Here is a 17,667-nt window from a genome sequence, read left to right as displayed (position 1 = left end):
AATAACTTATCATGCTTCTCTCTCCGCTGCCATAGTTATGGACCAGCCAAGAGACTGACAACATTGAATTCTCCCAAACATTTTTCTTAGGTTAGCGCAGGGCACCGGGATGTTTATGAGCCTGGCAGTCAGTCCAAGGCATTAATCTGCAGTGCCTGAGTAGCCTTCTTTTCTCACGAGTTCAGTGCACGCAGGTTGGGAGAAGTTGTGTCTCACCAGCTAAGTCGGCCTTTCTGCTTCTGCCCCGAGCATAAATCTCCCCCCAGCTGCTCAGCTTGTATTTCACAGGCTGGAAATGCTGTCGGTCACCCCATCGCTCGGCATTTGGGGGACAACAGCTCCGTGGAAAACTGAGCATTATTCCTCCCAGGCCCAGTAGGTGTTTCGTCTGGATTCAGCAGGAGAGCCCAGCTCTTCTTTGAGGCAGAGGTTTGTGCCGGATCACATAGAGGCTCTATTTGCTGTTCCTTCTCGTGGTTCCTCCTTCTGTCCTGTGCTTCCTGCTGCATTAACTGTGGTTGTTTTGACCTCGCCTCACCCCACTGGAGTTTCAAAGGTTATCACAGCAGGGTCCGCTCGTGTAGAAACAAACCCAAATGTGCATTTACCTGGAGTTTCTTCTGAGTATTTAAAATTAAATGCTCAACATGGGGATGGAGGAAAACAAGGAAACCAACATCACTGGGTCCCTACTGTGTGCCAGGTAGGTTATAGCATTAATTTAATGTACAATGCTTTACAAAAGACAAACAGGTACAGAGAAGACAAATAATTGCTTACAGATGCAGCTCGCAGCAGGGGAGGGGTTTAAACCTATTTCTTTACCCCAAAGTGCATGCTGTTCATCTTAGCTTGCTTCATCCCAGGAGGACAAGAGAATGATCCTCCAGTTAGTCAGGAAATTCAAAGGTAACATCTTACCATACTAAATGCATCTGTCAGAATCAGGCTCAGCTGCTTATGTCAGAGAATTGGAAACAACAGTAGCTTAAATGAGATAAAAGCTTACGTCTCTCACACTTCCATGGAGTTCAGAGGCAGGCAGTCCAGGGCTAGCGTCTCAGCTCCATGGCAACTGGGGAACCAGGCTCCTTACGTCTTTCTGTTCCAGCATCCTCACATGGTGGCTTCCATCCTCGAGGTAAACTCATGGTCCAAGACAGCTGCCAGAGTGCCAGCCATCTCGGACACTTTCCAGGTAGCTGACAGGAGGAAGACTTCTCCTCCCAGGTAGGTTAGCCTCCTTTAAAGAGAATTCCAGGAAGTCCTACACTCTTCTGCTTTTTATTCCATTTGCTGGAACTTAGTCACATGGTCAAACTAGCTGCAAGGGAGGCTGGGAAATGTAATCCTTTAAATTGGACACCATTATGAATCTGAATATAATCAGAGTTCTGTTACAAGTGAAAGCAAAAGGGAAACTTATAATGGCTATTGGGGAAAGAATAAGAAATGTAAGATGGGTCCTGGGAGGATTCATTTTGAGAGTTTTGTAATTTTACCATAGGGTCTGCCTTTTTTGTATACAAGCTGTCAGGAGAGTTACTTTGCTTTGGGAAGCCCTACATGGATGAACTTGGACAGAACTCTGTGTTTGAGTCACACCAATATTGTGCCACACAGGTTATACCAATTTTTTTTTTTTTTTTTTTTTTTTAATTATTAGCACCTTTAATTATTATTTATTTATTTATTTATTTTTTGTTTGTGTTGGGTCTTCGTCTCTGTGCGAGGGCTTCCTCCAGCTGCGGCAAGTGGGGGCCACTCTTCATTGCGGTGCGCGGGCCTCTCACTATCGTGGCCTCTCCTGTTGCGGAGCACAGGCTCCAGACGCGCAGGCTCAGTAATTGTGGCTCACGGGCCCAGTTGCTCCGCGGCATGTGGGATCCTCCCAGACCAGGGCTCGAACCCGTGTGCCCTGCATTAGCAGGCAGATTCTCAACCACTGCGCCACCAGGGAAGCCCCCAATATTTTAAAATGACTCTCTTTATTATAAATGTCTGTTACTCTCAGAGGGTCCCCTGTCGAAGTTATAATCATGCCCATATCATATCTGGTTCAGATACAATCCACATACATAAGATTGTACTATGAAGGATAACAAGCTAAAGTTTGCAGAATTTATTTCATTTACAATAGATCATCTTTATTAAGTTTGGGTACCTCTAATGGATGGTGTCTGTGAAGGGGTTCATTTTTTTCTTTATCCAGAGACGTTTCAAGTCACAGAATCATTGCCTAGATCCTGCCATCACATGCAATAGAGAGAAAACATCTTCTTATGAAAATAACAGGTGGTTGTCTGGGGCAGGTTTCTTCAATATGCCTTGCTCATGGCTTATCGAAGAATCTCCGCTGGGCCACTTGCTTCGAGTGATCTCTGGGATCAGAACCAGGATTCCCACCGAGCAGCCGTCTCCACAGGCAACCCCACAATGGCAACAGCGAGCGCCTGCCTGGGTGGAGACTCCCAGTCCTAGGAAGTTGGGCCACTCCTCAGCCTTTGCCAAGTTGGTTACACAGTTTTGTCTGTTCTTGAGTGATATTTATGAAAAGTGGCAATTGGTCATTTTTCTGAGGCTGCACATAAATCCTCCGGTTTGAAGCTGGTGGGTCTCAGTACATCACTGACTAGGGAACCAGCCCAGCGTGGGCCTCCACACAGCTCTGTGTGTTCCACCCACCAATTAGTTCAAAGGCACACTGGGGTCCACAGGATGTGATGTTTGGCTTACTCCCATTGCCACGAAAATACACCCCAGCAGCCCCTCATTCTGGAAAAATGAATGGCATTCTTACCCCAGTCAATCCAAAGACCTGTAGCTTGAAATAGGGTCATCTCAGCTGACCCACAGAAGTGTGAGTGAGAAACCAGTGCTTACTGTGTATGTTCTTGAAATGTTCTTGTTTGCTTGTTAACACAGCATGACAGTGACAAAGCTTCTGACTGGGACACGGGCAATTCCATTGTTCATTATATGCTGCTGCATTTACAGGGAGAATCGTGTGCTCTCAAGGCATCCAGGAATTTTTATAACTTGCAAATGCCTGAGGTCAGGGCCTTCAGGGATATCAAGAATCACCCGGAGAGGGTGTGTGCTCAAGAGATTGGCTCTCTGCCCTTTGACCCTGTGCCTACCTGGCAACCATCAGTGCTAGATTGACCTGGGCTGGGTGCCTTGGGATATCTCACCTCTCACCCACCCGGTTTATACCTGAGGGTCAAGTTGACCTCAGAGCCTTCCTCTGACACTTCTTCAAAGGCTAAAAATCATTAGAGGCATCTCTGCTTTTTGTGCATTCTCCAAAAGCCTCACACAAGGAGCGGCTGTGTTTCTTAGTGCTCAGACTCATGTCTTTGGAAATATCCTTGGTTTCTAAAGGGATGGTCACTTGGGAGAGACTAGGAAATACAGAACATTTGAGGGTCATGGAATCCGAGTTGGCATCCCAGCCAAATATCAACACTGGCCCTTGGCCGTTGAGATAAACGCCTTCAGGGATGACCGACTGTGGCAAAGGGTGTCCCAAAATCCCCACCAGAGAAAAAAGCCCTTCCGTAGAGCAGAGCCTGCTGGAGGGTGCTGGCAGCCCCGCTCAGGCCAGGCATGCTTGGGATTTGCAGGCAGCGCCTGGCTGTCTGTGTGGGCAGACGCTGGGAAGTGGCCCACTGCTCAGGGCTCCGAGGTGTGGGCTCTGTTCTGTGGTTCCAGGGATGGCGGGGGCCGCCGTCCAGAGCATCCTTACAGGAGGTGTCCCACCGGTGTTCAGACACTAGAGGGCAGCGTCGGCTCATGCCGAGGAGCGAGCTGGTCCAGATCATCTGATCCCTCGGGGCTGCGGGGAGGGCTGGCAGCTTTTCCCGCAAACAGAACCCCCAGACCTACTCATCTAAGATCCGGGTTGAGGTACTTTGCTGCAACGGGCCAGCACGAAAGAAAGGCTCTTAAGGGATTCTGCTGCTGGACCCGGACTTGATCTGTGAAAATACGCAGATAACCACAAACCTTTCGTTAAAAGCATATACGGGCCTTAGAGCCAGTGGGGCCTTGGGCGAATAGGCGTCTTGTCACTTACTGTGTGACTCCAGCATGTTGTCATGGAGAGGGTTTCACGAGGATCAGATAAAATAATGCACGCGGAGAGCTTAGCAAAGCCCTCTTCAATCAGAGTTCATCAGCAGTCATGCTGTGGCCTGGAGAAGAGGCCAGGCCGAGCACAAGCCCCGGAGGAGACGGGGCAGGACCTGGGGCTCCTGCAGGCACCCCGCTCCCAGCAGGGGCGCAGCCAGAGCCCTGCCCGGGCGAGAGCGCCTTGCCGACGCCTGTTGAAGCACGGAGACAGACCTCAGGCCAGACCACTCGACCTCTCGAGCCTGGCCACCTTCACTGCAGAGCAATTGCCCCTCGGGTACGGATCCTTGGGGGGCAGAGCAGCAGCGGCCGTGCCGGCACGAGTGCGGCTGGCTGACCACCAGCCCCCCGTCCCGCAGCCCGGCTCAGCCCCCCCGCCCGCGCGGCTCCAGGTCCGGATTGCTCCTGGGGGTCCTGAGCGCCCTTGCAGCCTTCTGCCACCCCTGCAGCACGACGACCGGGACGAAGCCCGGTTACTCAGCACACGTCTCACCCGTTCTCAAAGGCGCTCCGCCTCAGAAGCTTCCGAAGTTTCCAAGGGCAGCGACTGCTGAGTGCTCCCGGCGCTGTAACTTGTAGGTTGTCGTGGGGATGAACGGGGCTCGAGTGACATCAGAGATCATGCTGCCAGTGGCCCGGAGTCCAGATTTCTCAGGGTTAGACTCGGCCATTCACCAAGTAGCCAGGCGGCCTGGGGCAACTACTTCACCTCTTCCTGCCCCAGCTCCCCATCCGCATAAGCAACACAGTGGGGTCGTCTCGGCCCCTCCCCTCACAGGGGACAATTGTCAGCATCAGTGCATCGAGAACACCAGATGGACGCCCGGTACTTACACGTCACATGGCGCTTTTATCGGGGGACAGCTCTCTGTGGGGCCCCTGCCCTGCTGCTGACTGCTCTTGTTCTAGATTTTGCTCTCCACCAGCTTTCCAAGGATGTTTACAGAATGAACAGTCTGGAAAGACAGAGACAGTATCTGTCACCCGGGCAAAGGGCAGGTTTGTTGACGGCTCAGCGGGATGAAGACCATCTCCCTCGGGGACCAAGCTCAGGCTGATCGCCCCTCTGACCGGGTGCATTTCCTTAGCTCAGGGCTCCTGTCCCGCGGCAGGTGTCACCTGGCCCTCTTTACTCCGCCCTGTGCCAGCTGGCAGTTAGGGAGCTGGATCCGGGGCAAGAAAATGCTGCCTTCCCGCTAAATGCCATTGCTGACAGCTGCGCAGCCCCTCCTCCTGACCCAGGACGCTTCTGTCTTCTGCCGCCGTCTGTGACACTGGGACAGCCGCGCTTACAGGGCGGGCGGCAGCTTCAGAGCCTTCACAGTTCGGAACCCCTTTCAGCCAAAGCCGAAAAACCCTTATTCACCACAATCCTGCGAGCCAGGTACGCAGATATTTTTATTCCTGTTTTACAGGCGAAGCAACAGAGGTTCCGGAAGTTTAGAGCTATTTCCCAGGTCAGCTAACACACATCAGAGGAGACATCTGGAAAATTTAATTACCTAATTAAAAACAGCATTTCCTCCAAACCTCTCTCCATATATATATATATTTATTACAGTTTCTTTCTCCATTCATCCATCTATGGACCCTTAGGTTGTTTCCACATCTTGGCTATTGTAAATAATGTTCCAATGAACATGGGTGCAGATATCTTTTCAAGTTACTGTGTTTGTTTCCCAGGTTATTACAGGATATTGAATATAGTTCCCTGTGCTAGACAGTAAATCCTTGTTGTTTATTTTACATATAGTAGTGTGTATCTGTTAATCCCATAGTCTTAATTTATCCCTCCTCCCTCCCACTTTGGTAACCAAAAGTTTGTTTTCTATGTCTGTGAGTCTGTTTCTGTTTTGTAAATAAGCTCATTTGTACTATTTTTTAGATTCCACATATGAGTGATATCATATGGTATTTGTCTTTCTCTGTCTGGCTTACATCACTTAGTATGATCATCTCTAGGTCCATTCACGTTGCTGCAAATGGCATTATTTCATTCTTTTTTATGGCTGAGTCATATTCCATGGTATATACGTACCACATCTTCTTTATCCATTCCTCTCTCAATGGACACTTAGGTTGCTTCCATGTCTTGGCTACTGTAAATAGTGCTGTTATGAGCACTGGGGTGCAGGTATCTTTTCAAATTAGAGTTTTCATCTTTTCTGGATATACGACCGGGAGTGGGATTGCTGGGTCATACGGTAGCTCTATTTTTAGTTTTTAATGGAACCTCCATACTGTTCTCCACAGTGGCCAACCTTCTGTCCCTTTGCTGTGTATTTTTTAATAAAAGAGACCTCTGAGGGAACTCCGACTGCAGGTTCCAAACATTTTGTGTGTGTGTTTGTGTGTATTTGTGTGTGTACCAGTGTGTGTGTGGAGAGAAGGGTAGGGTGCACACTGGAAAGAGGAAAAGAAATGGGCTTGGCTGGCATCTGGTATTTTGGTGACAAGTCTTGAACGACACCAGATTCGTACTGTGGGGCTTGGGCACAGAGTGGGTCCTCGTCCCTCCTCCCAGGCTCGGGGGCTTTGGGAGAGCGCCCAGCGGGCTCCCACGGCCGCCGGACCTGCGCCACACGGAGAAGCCCCTGTGGTGTGCTGTCCTCGCGGGGACGTACACTGTAAAAGCGTAAACTACGCCCCGGCTTTGAAGACTTCAAAACACACATGCAAAATAGCTCAGTATTTGCATATTACACATGGAAATACTACTTTAGTATATTGGGTTAAATGGAACACAGTACTAAATTAGTTTCACCTGCTTCTTCTCCTGTTTGAAAGTCACCAACGAGGCCTGCATATGTGGCTCACAGTACAGCTCTCCTGGGTGACGCTGCTCTGTCGGCCACGACGTGTTCCCGGAAAGGGGCAGGGGTGGCGTGCTCGCCCAGCGTCACAAGCCTGTAGCGTCTGCATCTAAGGCAGCGACTCCCCTGCCCTTCCGGCCTCAGCCAGGCGGCCACGCGCTGGCTCTGCATGAAGCCCACTCTGGAGAGGTTTGGCAGGAACAGGAGATGTCCCCGTGTTCTTCACCGCGGGCCCCGAGGCACCGAGCGCAGGGCCTGGCACATACGCACCGGACGCGGGTTGCCCAGTTCATTAATCCTCCCTCTCCGCGCGCGCCCCCGACGCGCAGTCCTTGTCCTCCAGCCTTCGCAATGCTGCCCCCTGCTGGCCAGTTGTAGGAAGTGCCCAGCCGGGTCTCGGAAGCCCGGGGGTGTGCGCGGCGCGCCGTGTGCCCGTGTGACGTGAGCGCGTTCCTCGTGCGTGCAGTGTGTGTGCGTGTGTGGGCGTGATGGTGTGTGTGCGCAACACGTGCGACTCCCACGTTTAACGCTCCCCAGCTGACGGTGGTCCTCAGCGACCCTCTCCTCCCCGTCCCCGGAGCAGCAGTTGTTGGGTCCAAACATCCTCAAGCGGTTGAGGAAAGAGTCCCCGTTTACAAATCGGGGTCCCCCTGGTCTTTGCCCAACACGGAATTATTCCCGAATAGCGGTCCTCTGCGGGGCCACCGGAAGTCTCAAGTAGGAAATTCTAGCTCAAGTCTGTTGCGGTCCAGGTGTTCCCTGCTCTGTGCTAAACCGCCTGCTTCCAGGCTGAGGGGTGAATTTGCGCGGGGAAGGTGGCAGTGATGGGTTGAGAGGCACTGGGGGAGGGCTGGATTCTCCACGGTGGGGACAGACGAGAACAAAACGCGGCATGACGTCTGATGGCTGAGCTTCCCGGAGATCCCAAAACATGTGGTGCAGACATTCACGTGTTGGAAGCACCTGTAAGCCGGTGGCTGCGTGTCCTTACCCCACTGCAGGCAGGCTCCTCCGAGCGTGGCAGGTGGAGAAAGCAGTAGGGCCCAGGTACTGGGAGGCCTAAGATCCCTCCCTTCTGATTAAATCCCATTTTTTCAGGTCTCTGCTCTGTGCCAGGTGGCAGCCAACTGAACTGATAAGCTGGTGGATTAATGCCTTGTTCCCTTCTATGTCCCAGCTCTGCAATTCCACGTGGCCTTCTGGATGTACATGGTGATTTACTGTTCCTTCATTCAACAACTACCTTCTGCCAAGCACGCAGTTAGTCCCCAGGCCAGAGATACTCAATGTCTTCTGAGAAAGAGACAGAGACGGAGAGACTGAGAGAGGGACAGAGAGAATTTCAGTGCAGTGAGCAGATTGTAAGCAGCAGAGTAGAGGTATCTATAAATAAATGGATTTCGAATCAGGGGAGATAACACAATTCAGTGCTTGGCGAGGCTCACGGAGACTTCCCAGAGGAGCAGAGAGTTTGGGATGCATTTTGAACAGTGAGCAAGTGATCTCTAGGGGGAGAAGTGAGGAAAGAACTTTCTACAGGAAGGAACAGTGTACAGGAAAGCACAGAGCATGGGATGTCTTGACTCATAGCTGGGTGGGAATTTCAAGTCCCCCGAAGTGAAGCAGGACATTTGGCATTCTTCAACTATGGGCTTTTCTGAAGGAGTTCTTCCAACTCTTGTTCCTTGGGACTAGGACACCACATTGGTGATGCGTGCCATTCCCACTGCATTGCATCGGGATCTGCGTGGGGTCAGTTTGTGAAGGGCGTAGACTTCCACGAGTTATGTGCTGGAAATTGTCCCAGATGGGGGATAACCCTGAATAGTTTCACCTGCTCAGCCCAGATGTGGTGAGTAAGACACCTGAGAGGTCTACATCGGTCCAGTTCTTTATTAATAAACATAGAGGCACAAAGGAAAACGACAAGACCTGTTCTGTGGGGGATCCCATGAGGGATGGAAAGGGATTCATCTCTCTTGGTTCCCTTAGGTTCCTGATTTGAGGTGAATAATGTGTTAATCACCCCTTTGCTGCCTCACTAGCTCACATGAATGAAATATTCCCCCAGCACACAGCTCTTCCTACACAAATGCTGGCTGGGGTTTCCTCTCCCCCCCCTGGAGAGCCATTTGCTTCCTTGCACATGTGGAGCTGAACTTTTCTTCTCCCCTTCCACTCTGCTGAGTAAGCAGACCCTGAATAACGACACCTGCATCCTATTCAGTCTGCAACGGGGGCCAACGGGGAGGGAAGCTGGTGTGTGAGGGGCCAAGGGCAGCGAGGGCTGGGAGCAGCAGGGCCTTGTCTCCTGTTTCTTATCAAAAGAGGCAATGGGGAGGTTTCAGAGACAGGATCACAGGCCGATAGACAGTGATGCTTCTTGTTTATTGATTGACACACACATCCAAGCCATTGCCCACTGATGGTCAGCCTGTTGGTAGCCCCTGTTTCCTGGCTACTTCCCTTTTAGTTGAACAGAAGTTTAACTCTTTACTAGGACCCTAATAAGGCAGACTTTGGAACAAAGGAGAAAGCAAAAATGCACTGTTTCCTTCCCCAATGATTTAGCACTTTGAACGTTTCCATCCTAAAAGCGTTTATACACCACTTAGAAAGACGGTAGCTCTTCTGAAATAAACACAGTACTAATTTGAAAACAGAATCATCAACACCGACACTAAGTATCACCGTCATCACTATTAGTGGACGCAGGCTCAGTGTGTGCATGTAAACCTTTGCCAGATAAGTGTATACCACGGTGCCATTATTTCTGGTATTTCAGAATGCTGTTGCTGGGAGCTTCTTGACAGAAGAGCTGACATCACCATTCACATTACCCTGATCATATCTGTTTTTATACGAATGGACATTTAGGTCACATTTTTCCATCACTTCTCAAGCCAGCCGTGAGCAGTGACATCTGGGGTGCGCTTGCCCGCTGACTAACCGCCTGGGGTAATGACTCCCTTCCAGCTATGCAAAGTGTGTTACAGACGCCTCATTTATTTTCCACCTTTCCACGTAGTGAGCATGTAGGAGACTGAAAGTCAAAAATACTGTCCATCGGTAGATGCACGCATACACAAAATGTGGTATAGACATACAACAGAATATTTCCCAGCCTTAAGAAGGAAGGAATTCTGACACACACTACAACCTGGAAGCACTTGAAGACATTATGGTAACTGAAATAAGCCAGTCACAGAAGGTAAATACTGTAAGATTCCTCTTATGTGAAGTACCTAGACTAGTCAAATTCTTGTCAAATTCATAGAAACAAAGTAGAATGGTGGTTGCCAGGGGGAGACTTAGTATTGAGTGGGTACAGATTTCAGTTGGAGAAGATGAAAAAGTTCTGAAGGTGGCTGGTGGTGATAGTTGCACAGTAATGTGAATGTGCTTAATGCCACTCAACTGTACACTTAGAATGGTTAACATGGTGACATTTAGGGACTTCCCTGGTGGCACAGGGGTTAAGAATCCACCTGCCAATGGACACAGGTTCGAGCCCTGGCCTGGGAAGATCCCACATGCCGCGGAGCAACTAAGCCCGTGCGCCACAACTACTGAGCCCACGTGCCACAACTATGGAAGCCTGCGAGCCACAACTAGAGAAAGCCTGCACGCAGCAACGAAGACCCAACACAGCCAAAAAAAAAAAAAAATGTACTCAGACAAGTATGTTTATGAAAAAAAATGGCAAATTTTATATATATTTTGCCACGATAAAAAAGTAAAAATACTGCCATGTGAGAAATTGATATTACAAACAGACTATTTGATCAGTTCGAGAATTTCTATCCTAAAATTCCTCTTTTTTCATACTCCACTGTGCCTGTAGATTTAACACTCTGGTTTTAATGGTGGGGTGGTTTTCTGTGGCCCGTCTGTGTAATCTTTTCCCCAGTGTCTCATAAAAAGCAAACTCCTCTCTTCTATTCACTATTGTACATGTAACTTGCCTCTAAGGTGATAGGGTAATTTTCCTAAGCCTTCCTGGACGTTTCTCTCCTGAGTTTATTACCACTCCCTCCTCAGGAACTGAAGAAAAATGTTCCAGCCTGTCTGGCCCGGCACCCACCCCCGCTGGGCCTGTGCATCTGAAGATGTGGAATCCCGTCCACTCAAGGGCTGCTGAGCCCCTTGAACCAGCCCTGCTTAGGATGCGTGATGGGTTTTATCCTGATGTGGGTGTTTAAAGTATGGTCTTGTGTGGGAGGCACCTCTGGGACGTCTTCTGTGATGAGGGCCTCTCCTGAAATAGAACGCCCTAGTCATTGCCAAAAGTTGCTGGTTTAAGCTGTATGCTTTGCATTGGTGATAATTGTTATTTTTTTAATTGAAGTATAGCTGATTTACAACATTGTGTTAGTTTCAGGTGTACAGCAAAGTGATTCAGTTATATATATATATTTTTTTTTCAGATTCTTTTCCATTTTAAGTTATTACAAGATATTGAATATAGTTCCCTGTGCTATACAGTAAGTCCTTGTTGTTTATTTTATATATAGTAGATTGTATCTGCTAATCCTAAACTCCTAATTTACCCCTCCCCCTGCTTTTCCCCTTTGGAAACCGTAAGTTTGTTTTCTGTCTGCGAGTCTGTTTCTGTTTTGTAAATAAGTTCATTAATTTTTGATTCCACATACAAGTGATACCATATGATATTTGCCTTTCTCAGTATAATGATCTCTAGGTCCATCCGTGCTGCTGTAAATGGCATTATTTCATTCTTTTTTATGGCTGAGTAATATTCCGTTGTATATATACCACATCTTCTTTATGGTGATAATTTGTTGATGTCCTTAGTATCTATCAGGTGCTTTGATTAGCCTCCTTGATCCCCATCACTTAAAGGCATAGACTGTGACATGCACCCTTTCCCACTGTGGGCGCTGAGGGGAATAAGGCCAAAGGGATCAAGACACGTGCCTAAGGCCATGTCCTCACGTGTGAGTGTGTTTGAGGACCACCTGGAAGGCTTGTTAAAACAGTCTTCTGGACCCCTTCCTGGAGCTTCTGATTCCATAGGGCAGTGGTGGGGCCTGAGAACTGGCATTTCTCACAAGCTCCCGTGATGATGGTGATGCTGGCGGTGCCACCTGTCAGGGGCCACACTTTGCGAAGCACCAGCCTGAAGTCACAGAGTTGGCCAAACCAAGCCCAGTGTCCTTCCACTCCGAGTCCCGTCTCTACCAGTCAATGACGGTGTGTGTAGAAGGGGTCGTGCCGATTCAAAAAACTGATTCCGCAGACCGGTCCTCAAACAGTGTCATTATTTCATAATCAATTATTCTATTAGTTATCGATGATCCTATTAGCCCCCCAAAGGCAGGAATCACGTCGTCCATCCCTTTCACCGAAAGCTCCCAGGAGAGTAAACCACAAGTGGCTGTGATGAACACGTGATAAACAGGTAATTTTCCGAGATGAAGAGCCCACCCCGACCGTCTACTGATTTCTAAGTGCACTTTTCGACCCCTGGGGAGGCAGACAAGCCGAGTCTTCCCTCCCACCCCCTCACCTGCTGGACCATCCTTCGTCATCATGGGGCTCCTCTTGGACGTGATGTATCGAACTTTCTCCCACCTGCAACAAAGAAGGCCTCGCGCCTGGAAACAAAATCTATAGCAAAGCGCTGGACACCTACCATCCCCTTCTGGTGAACTGGGTCCGCAGGCCGGGTGACTCAGAAGCCGGGCCACGCCCTGGCTGTTCCCAATGTCAGCAGCCACGTGGGGCTGCTCCCTGTCACCCTGGCATTGGGGCAGCCGCGAGGGGCTCGGCCCTGAACCCCATGTCTGCACCGCAGTAGCCACTGGATGACGTCATCAGGGTCCTCAGTGCTCCTGGGAGGATTTTTTCTCTCTCTCTCTGTCACACACACACACACACACACGCACACACAATTTACTTGTTAAGTCTTCTGCATTAATACATATACTCAATGTGACACAAATCATTTCAACTTTTGTTGTTTCAACTCCCTAAAAGGGTGAGTTTCAATTTTCTGGCAAACACAAATAATTAAATAACCAACATGGATGTGTGTGTGTGTGAATATCTTATGTGTGTGTGTCTGTGTTTGTTTGTCTGTGTGAGTGTGTGTGTGTGTGTGTGTGTGTGTTTGTGTGTCTGTGTGTGAGAGTGTGTGTGAGTGTATGTGTGTGTGAGTGTGAGTGTGTGTGTGTTACAGACAAGGAAGACCCACAGGAGGCCCGGGAACCTGAGAGGAGAAGGCTCTTCTGCTTCAGGTCTCTAGGCTGGGTTCTTTCCCACCCGACTGTGAGGTCTGCACGTCGCCCCTGTCCGGCCCGTAGGTCTCTGAGGCTGCGTCTCTAGATTGATGGGGTGCCATTTAAATTATTTATGTGTTTTTACTTTCCTAGGCCAAGCCAATAACAATTGGAAGTTCTCTGGTTTATGTTCTGGCAAACGTCGACAAAGCAAAACAAAACACAGCAAAACTCCATTTCCGAGGCATCCAAAGAGGGGAAAGGGAAAGAGAGTTTCAGAACATGGAGTGCCCAGCCATCGGGGTTCCATCTAACGGTTATGCTTCACAAAGAAGTGAGGACACGTGCCTGCACCCCAGGACAGGGTCGTGCGTACCCAAGAGCAGAGCAATGCACTTGGACTTGTGTCTGTGAGTCTGTGCAGCTGGGGCCAAGCCATCTTGGACCCTGAGGCAAAAGGAGAATTCAGCAAAGGTGATTCCATCTTTGTTTAAAATTTCGATGGTTTATTCATCGTGGATTCTTTTGCATTAATTTTTTTTTAACATTTCTATTGGAGTATAATTGCTTTATAGTGTTGTGTTAGTTTCTGCTGTATAACAAAGTGAATCAGCTATACATATACATATATCCCCATATCCCCTCCCTCTTGCGCCTCCCTCCCCCCCGCCCATCCTACCCCTCTAGGTGGTCACAAAGTACTGAGCTGATCTCCCTGTGCTATGCGGCTGCTTCCCACTAGCTATCTATTTTACATTTGGTAGTGTATATATGTCCATGCCACTCTCTCACTTCGTCCAAGCTTACCCTTCCCCCTCCCCGTGTCCTCAAGTCCATTCTCTATGTCTGCGTCTTTATTCCTGTTCTGCCCCTAGGTTCATCAGAACCATTTTTTATTTTAGATTCCGTATGAATGTGTTAGCATACAGTATTTGTTTTTCTCTTTCTGACTTACTTCACTCTGTATGACAGACTCTAGGTCTATCCATCTTGCTACAAATAACTCAATTTCATTTCTTTTCATGGGTGAGTAATTGTATATATTAGAATATCTTTTTCCATCCCCTCACTTTCAGTCTTTATGTGTCCCTAGGTCTCAAGTGGGTCTCTTGTAGACAGCATATACATGGGTCTTATTTTTGTATCCATTCAGCCAGTCTATGTCCTTTGGTTGGAGCATTTAATCCATTTACATTTAAGGTAATGATCGCTATGTATGTTCCTATTAACATTTTCTTAATTGTTTTAGGTTTGTTATTGTAGGTCCTTTCCTTCTCTTGTGCTTCCTACCTAGAGAAGTTCCTCTAGCATTTGTTGTAAAGCTGGTTTGGTGGTGCTGAATTCTCTTAACTTTTGCTTATCTGTAAAGGTTTTAATTTCTCCATCGAATCTGAATGAGATCCTGGCTGGGTAGATTAATCTTGGTTATAGGTTTTTCCCTTTCATCACTTTAAATATGTCCTGCCACTCCCTTCTGGCTTGCAGAGTTTCTGCTGAAAAATCAGCTGCTAACTTTATGGGGATTCCCTTGTATGTTATTTGTTGCTTTTCCCTTGCTGCTTTTAATATTTTTTCTTTGTATTTAATTTTTGATAGTTTGATTAATATGTGTCTTGGCGTGTTTCTCCTTGGACTTATCCTATATGGGACTCTCTGCGCTTCCTGGACTTGATTGACTATTTCCTTTCCCGTGTTAGGGAAGTTTTCGACTCTAGTTTCTTCAAATATTTTCTCAGTCCCTTTCTTTTTCTCTTCTTATTCTGGGACCCCTATAATTCGAATGTTGGTGCATTAACTGTTGTCCCAGAGGTCTCTGAGACTGTCCTCAATTCTCTTCATTCTTTTTTGCTTATTCTGCTCTGTGGTAGTTATTTCCACCATTTTATCTTCCAGCTCACTTATGCGTTCTTCTGCCTCTGTTATTCTGCTATTGATTCCTTCTAGAGTATTTTTAATTTCAGTAATTGTGTTGTTCATCACTGTTTGTTTGCTCTTTATTTCTTCTAGATCCTTGCTAAATCCTTGTTTCTTGTATTTTCTCCATTCTGTTTCCGAGATTTTTGATCATCTTTACTATCATTACTCTGAATTCTTTTTAAGGTAGGTTGCCTATTTTGTCTTCATTTATTTGGTCTTTTAGGTTTTTACCTTGCCCCTTTGTCTGTAACATATTTTTTTGTCGTTTCTTTCTTTTTTTTTTTTTTTTTTTTTTTTTGATGGGTGGTGCTGTATTCCTGTCTTACTGGTTGCTTGGCCTGAGATGTCCAGCACTGAAGTTTGCAGGCAGTTAGATAGAGCTGGGTCTTGGTGTTGAGATGAGGACCTCTGGGAGGCCTTACACCGAATGATATTACCTGGGGTCTGAATTTCTCTGTTAGTCCAGTGGTTTGGACTCAGAGTTCCCACCACAGGAGCTAAGGCCCGACCTCTGCCCTGGGAACCAAGATCCTGCAAGCTTCATGTTGTGGTAAAAAAAAAAAAAGGAAGAAAGGAAAAGAGCACTTCAATACCAAAGAATAAAAAACAAAATACAATTACAAAGATAAAAAATATATTAGGAAAAATAAAACTATAATTGAAACAACTGCAATAAGGTAAAATAAAACCACAGCAGAAAAAAGAAAAAAAAAGGGGAGGGGGCGGAGGGCAAGAAGCCAAAAGGAGAGATCACTATCAAAGTATAAAGAATAAAATAAAATTAGAAAAATAAAAGGTATATTAGGAAAAATAAAAATATAAAAGAACTAACAACAATGAATCAGCAAGGTAAAACAGAATCCCAATCTAGAAGAGGAAAAAAGAAAAAAAAAAAGCCTTGGCTATGGGGGCGGAGTTTAGGCAGGGTGGAACTTAGGAAGGGGTGGGGTTTAGTGTGGGGCGGGGTCTAGGCAGGTGGGGGGTGATGTTTGAGCGTGGGGCGGGGCCTCTGCTTAGGACCTGCCAGAAGGGGAGAGGCAGCCCGTGGAAAGGAAGGTCTCTGGCGTGTGGAGTTCCAGGGTCTGGAGGCAGGGCCCTGAGTGCGGGTGTGTGGGTGGGGTTTAGGCCCAGCGCGATGGAGGGGGTCTCAGAGGGGGTCTCCGAGTGCAGAGGTGGGGCCCTGGGTGGGGGGGTAGGGGCGGGGCTTGGGCTCTGCGCGGCAGGAGGGAGGCTCCGAGGGCGGGGGATTAGGCTGGGAGCCCAACAGGGTCCCCGGTGCCTAAATGGACAGGGAGAGCGCTGGCCCCCTTCCCTTCCGTTCCTTCATGCCCCTCCTCCACTGTCTCTCCTAGGGTCTCCCCCGTGCCCGCTGGGCCCCTAACCGTGGGTGGGTCCCGCTGGGTGTAGGAGCTCCTCCCCTCCCCCAGCCGCCCCTCAGGGGTGCCGTCCGGGAGGTCCGTCCTTTACTTTTGCGCCCCCTTCCCCCCCCCAACTCCCTCAGGACCTGAGTGGCTGGAGGGGGCCTCGGTGGGCAGAGGATCAGGCCCGGGATCTCAGCAGGCTCCTGGGGGCCCAAGTGGGCAGGGGAAAACTGGCCATGCTCCCTTTTGATCCTCTGCCCTCCCAATGGTCACCCGATTTCCCCCTTTGGGCATGGGATCCCTTCCCCTCCCCCAGCCACCCCTCAGGGGTGCTGGTCCCATCCCACCTCCACTTCTCCTCCCCCCTCACTCCCCCCACGCCCCACGTCCTACCTGGTCGCTGGAGGTCCTCCCGTCCCCTTAGGTGTCCATGTTCCCCCACCGGTGCCTGGTAGGTGCCCTCGTTGTGAGGAGATGCAAATTCCGCGTCCTCCTAGTTCGCCATCTTGACTCTGCCCCCTGCATTAATTTTTATTTTGATGATGTCTCATTAATTGGAGTTTTTGGGGGTCGCTTTATTTATTTATTTATTTATTTTTGGCTGTGTTGGGTCTTCGTTTCTGTGCGAGGGCTTTCTCTAATTGCGGCAAGCGGGGGCCACTCTTCATCGCAGTGCGCGGGCCTCTCACTATCGCGGCATCTCCCGTTGCGGAGCACAGGCTCCAGACGCGCAGGCTCAGTAGTTGTGGCTCACGGGCCCAGTTGCTCCGTGGCATGTGGGATCTTCCCAGACCAGGGCTCGAACCCGTGTCCCCTGCACTGGCAGGCGGATTCTTAACCACTGCGCCACCAGGGAAACCCTGGGGTCGCTTTAAAGTTTGCACCTGAGATCGTTGCCTCTCCCTCACCCTAGTCCGGCTTTGAGTTTGTGTACGATTCTCAGATGGCAACAAGCCTGGAAGCCTGGGTTGCTACCAAGGTCCAGGTGATGACGGGTAATGATGTGGTGGGATGGGTAATCCTTCATGACTGTACCAGCTTCATTTACACAGCACTTTGTCCCTGCTGGGCACTACTGATGCCTCTTCTCACCCTGGAAGCTCCAGGAGCATGGACATTATCTGATTTATTCACACTGTAGTCTCCAAAACAAGGACAATGCCTAGTACCTTGTAGGTATTCAATAAATATTTGTTGAAACAA

The 17,667-nt window shown here is 48.9% G+C and overlaps 2 long non-coding RNA genes across 2 annotated transcripts in view; one reads left to right on the top strand and one right to left on the bottom strand.

Moving 5' to 3' along the window:
• LOC309626310 overlaps positions 1-5,087 on the bottom strand; it is a 23,795-nt gene extending 18,708 nt beyond the window's left edge. The window contains exon 1 of the long non-coding RNA XR_014243106.1: positions 4,969-5,087. This is a non-coding gene — a long non-coding RNA (uncharacterized lncRNA). The remainder of the gene's footprint in view (positions 1-4,968) is intronic.
• LOC309626305 lies at positions 1,972-17,667 on the top strand. The gene is made up of 2 exons (XR_014243099.1): positions 1,972-5,518; positions 13,340-17,667. It is a non-coding gene; the product is annotated as an uncharacterized lncRNA (long non-coding RNA).

Source organism: Balaenoptera borealis (assembly GCF_965194805.1).
Source record: "Balaenoptera borealis genome assembly, chromosome: 3".
NCBI lineage: Eukaryota > Metazoa > Chordata > Mammalia > Artiodactyla > Balaenopteridae > Balaenoptera > Balaenoptera borealis.
This window is presented reverse-complemented; position numbering and strand designations above follow the sequence as displayed.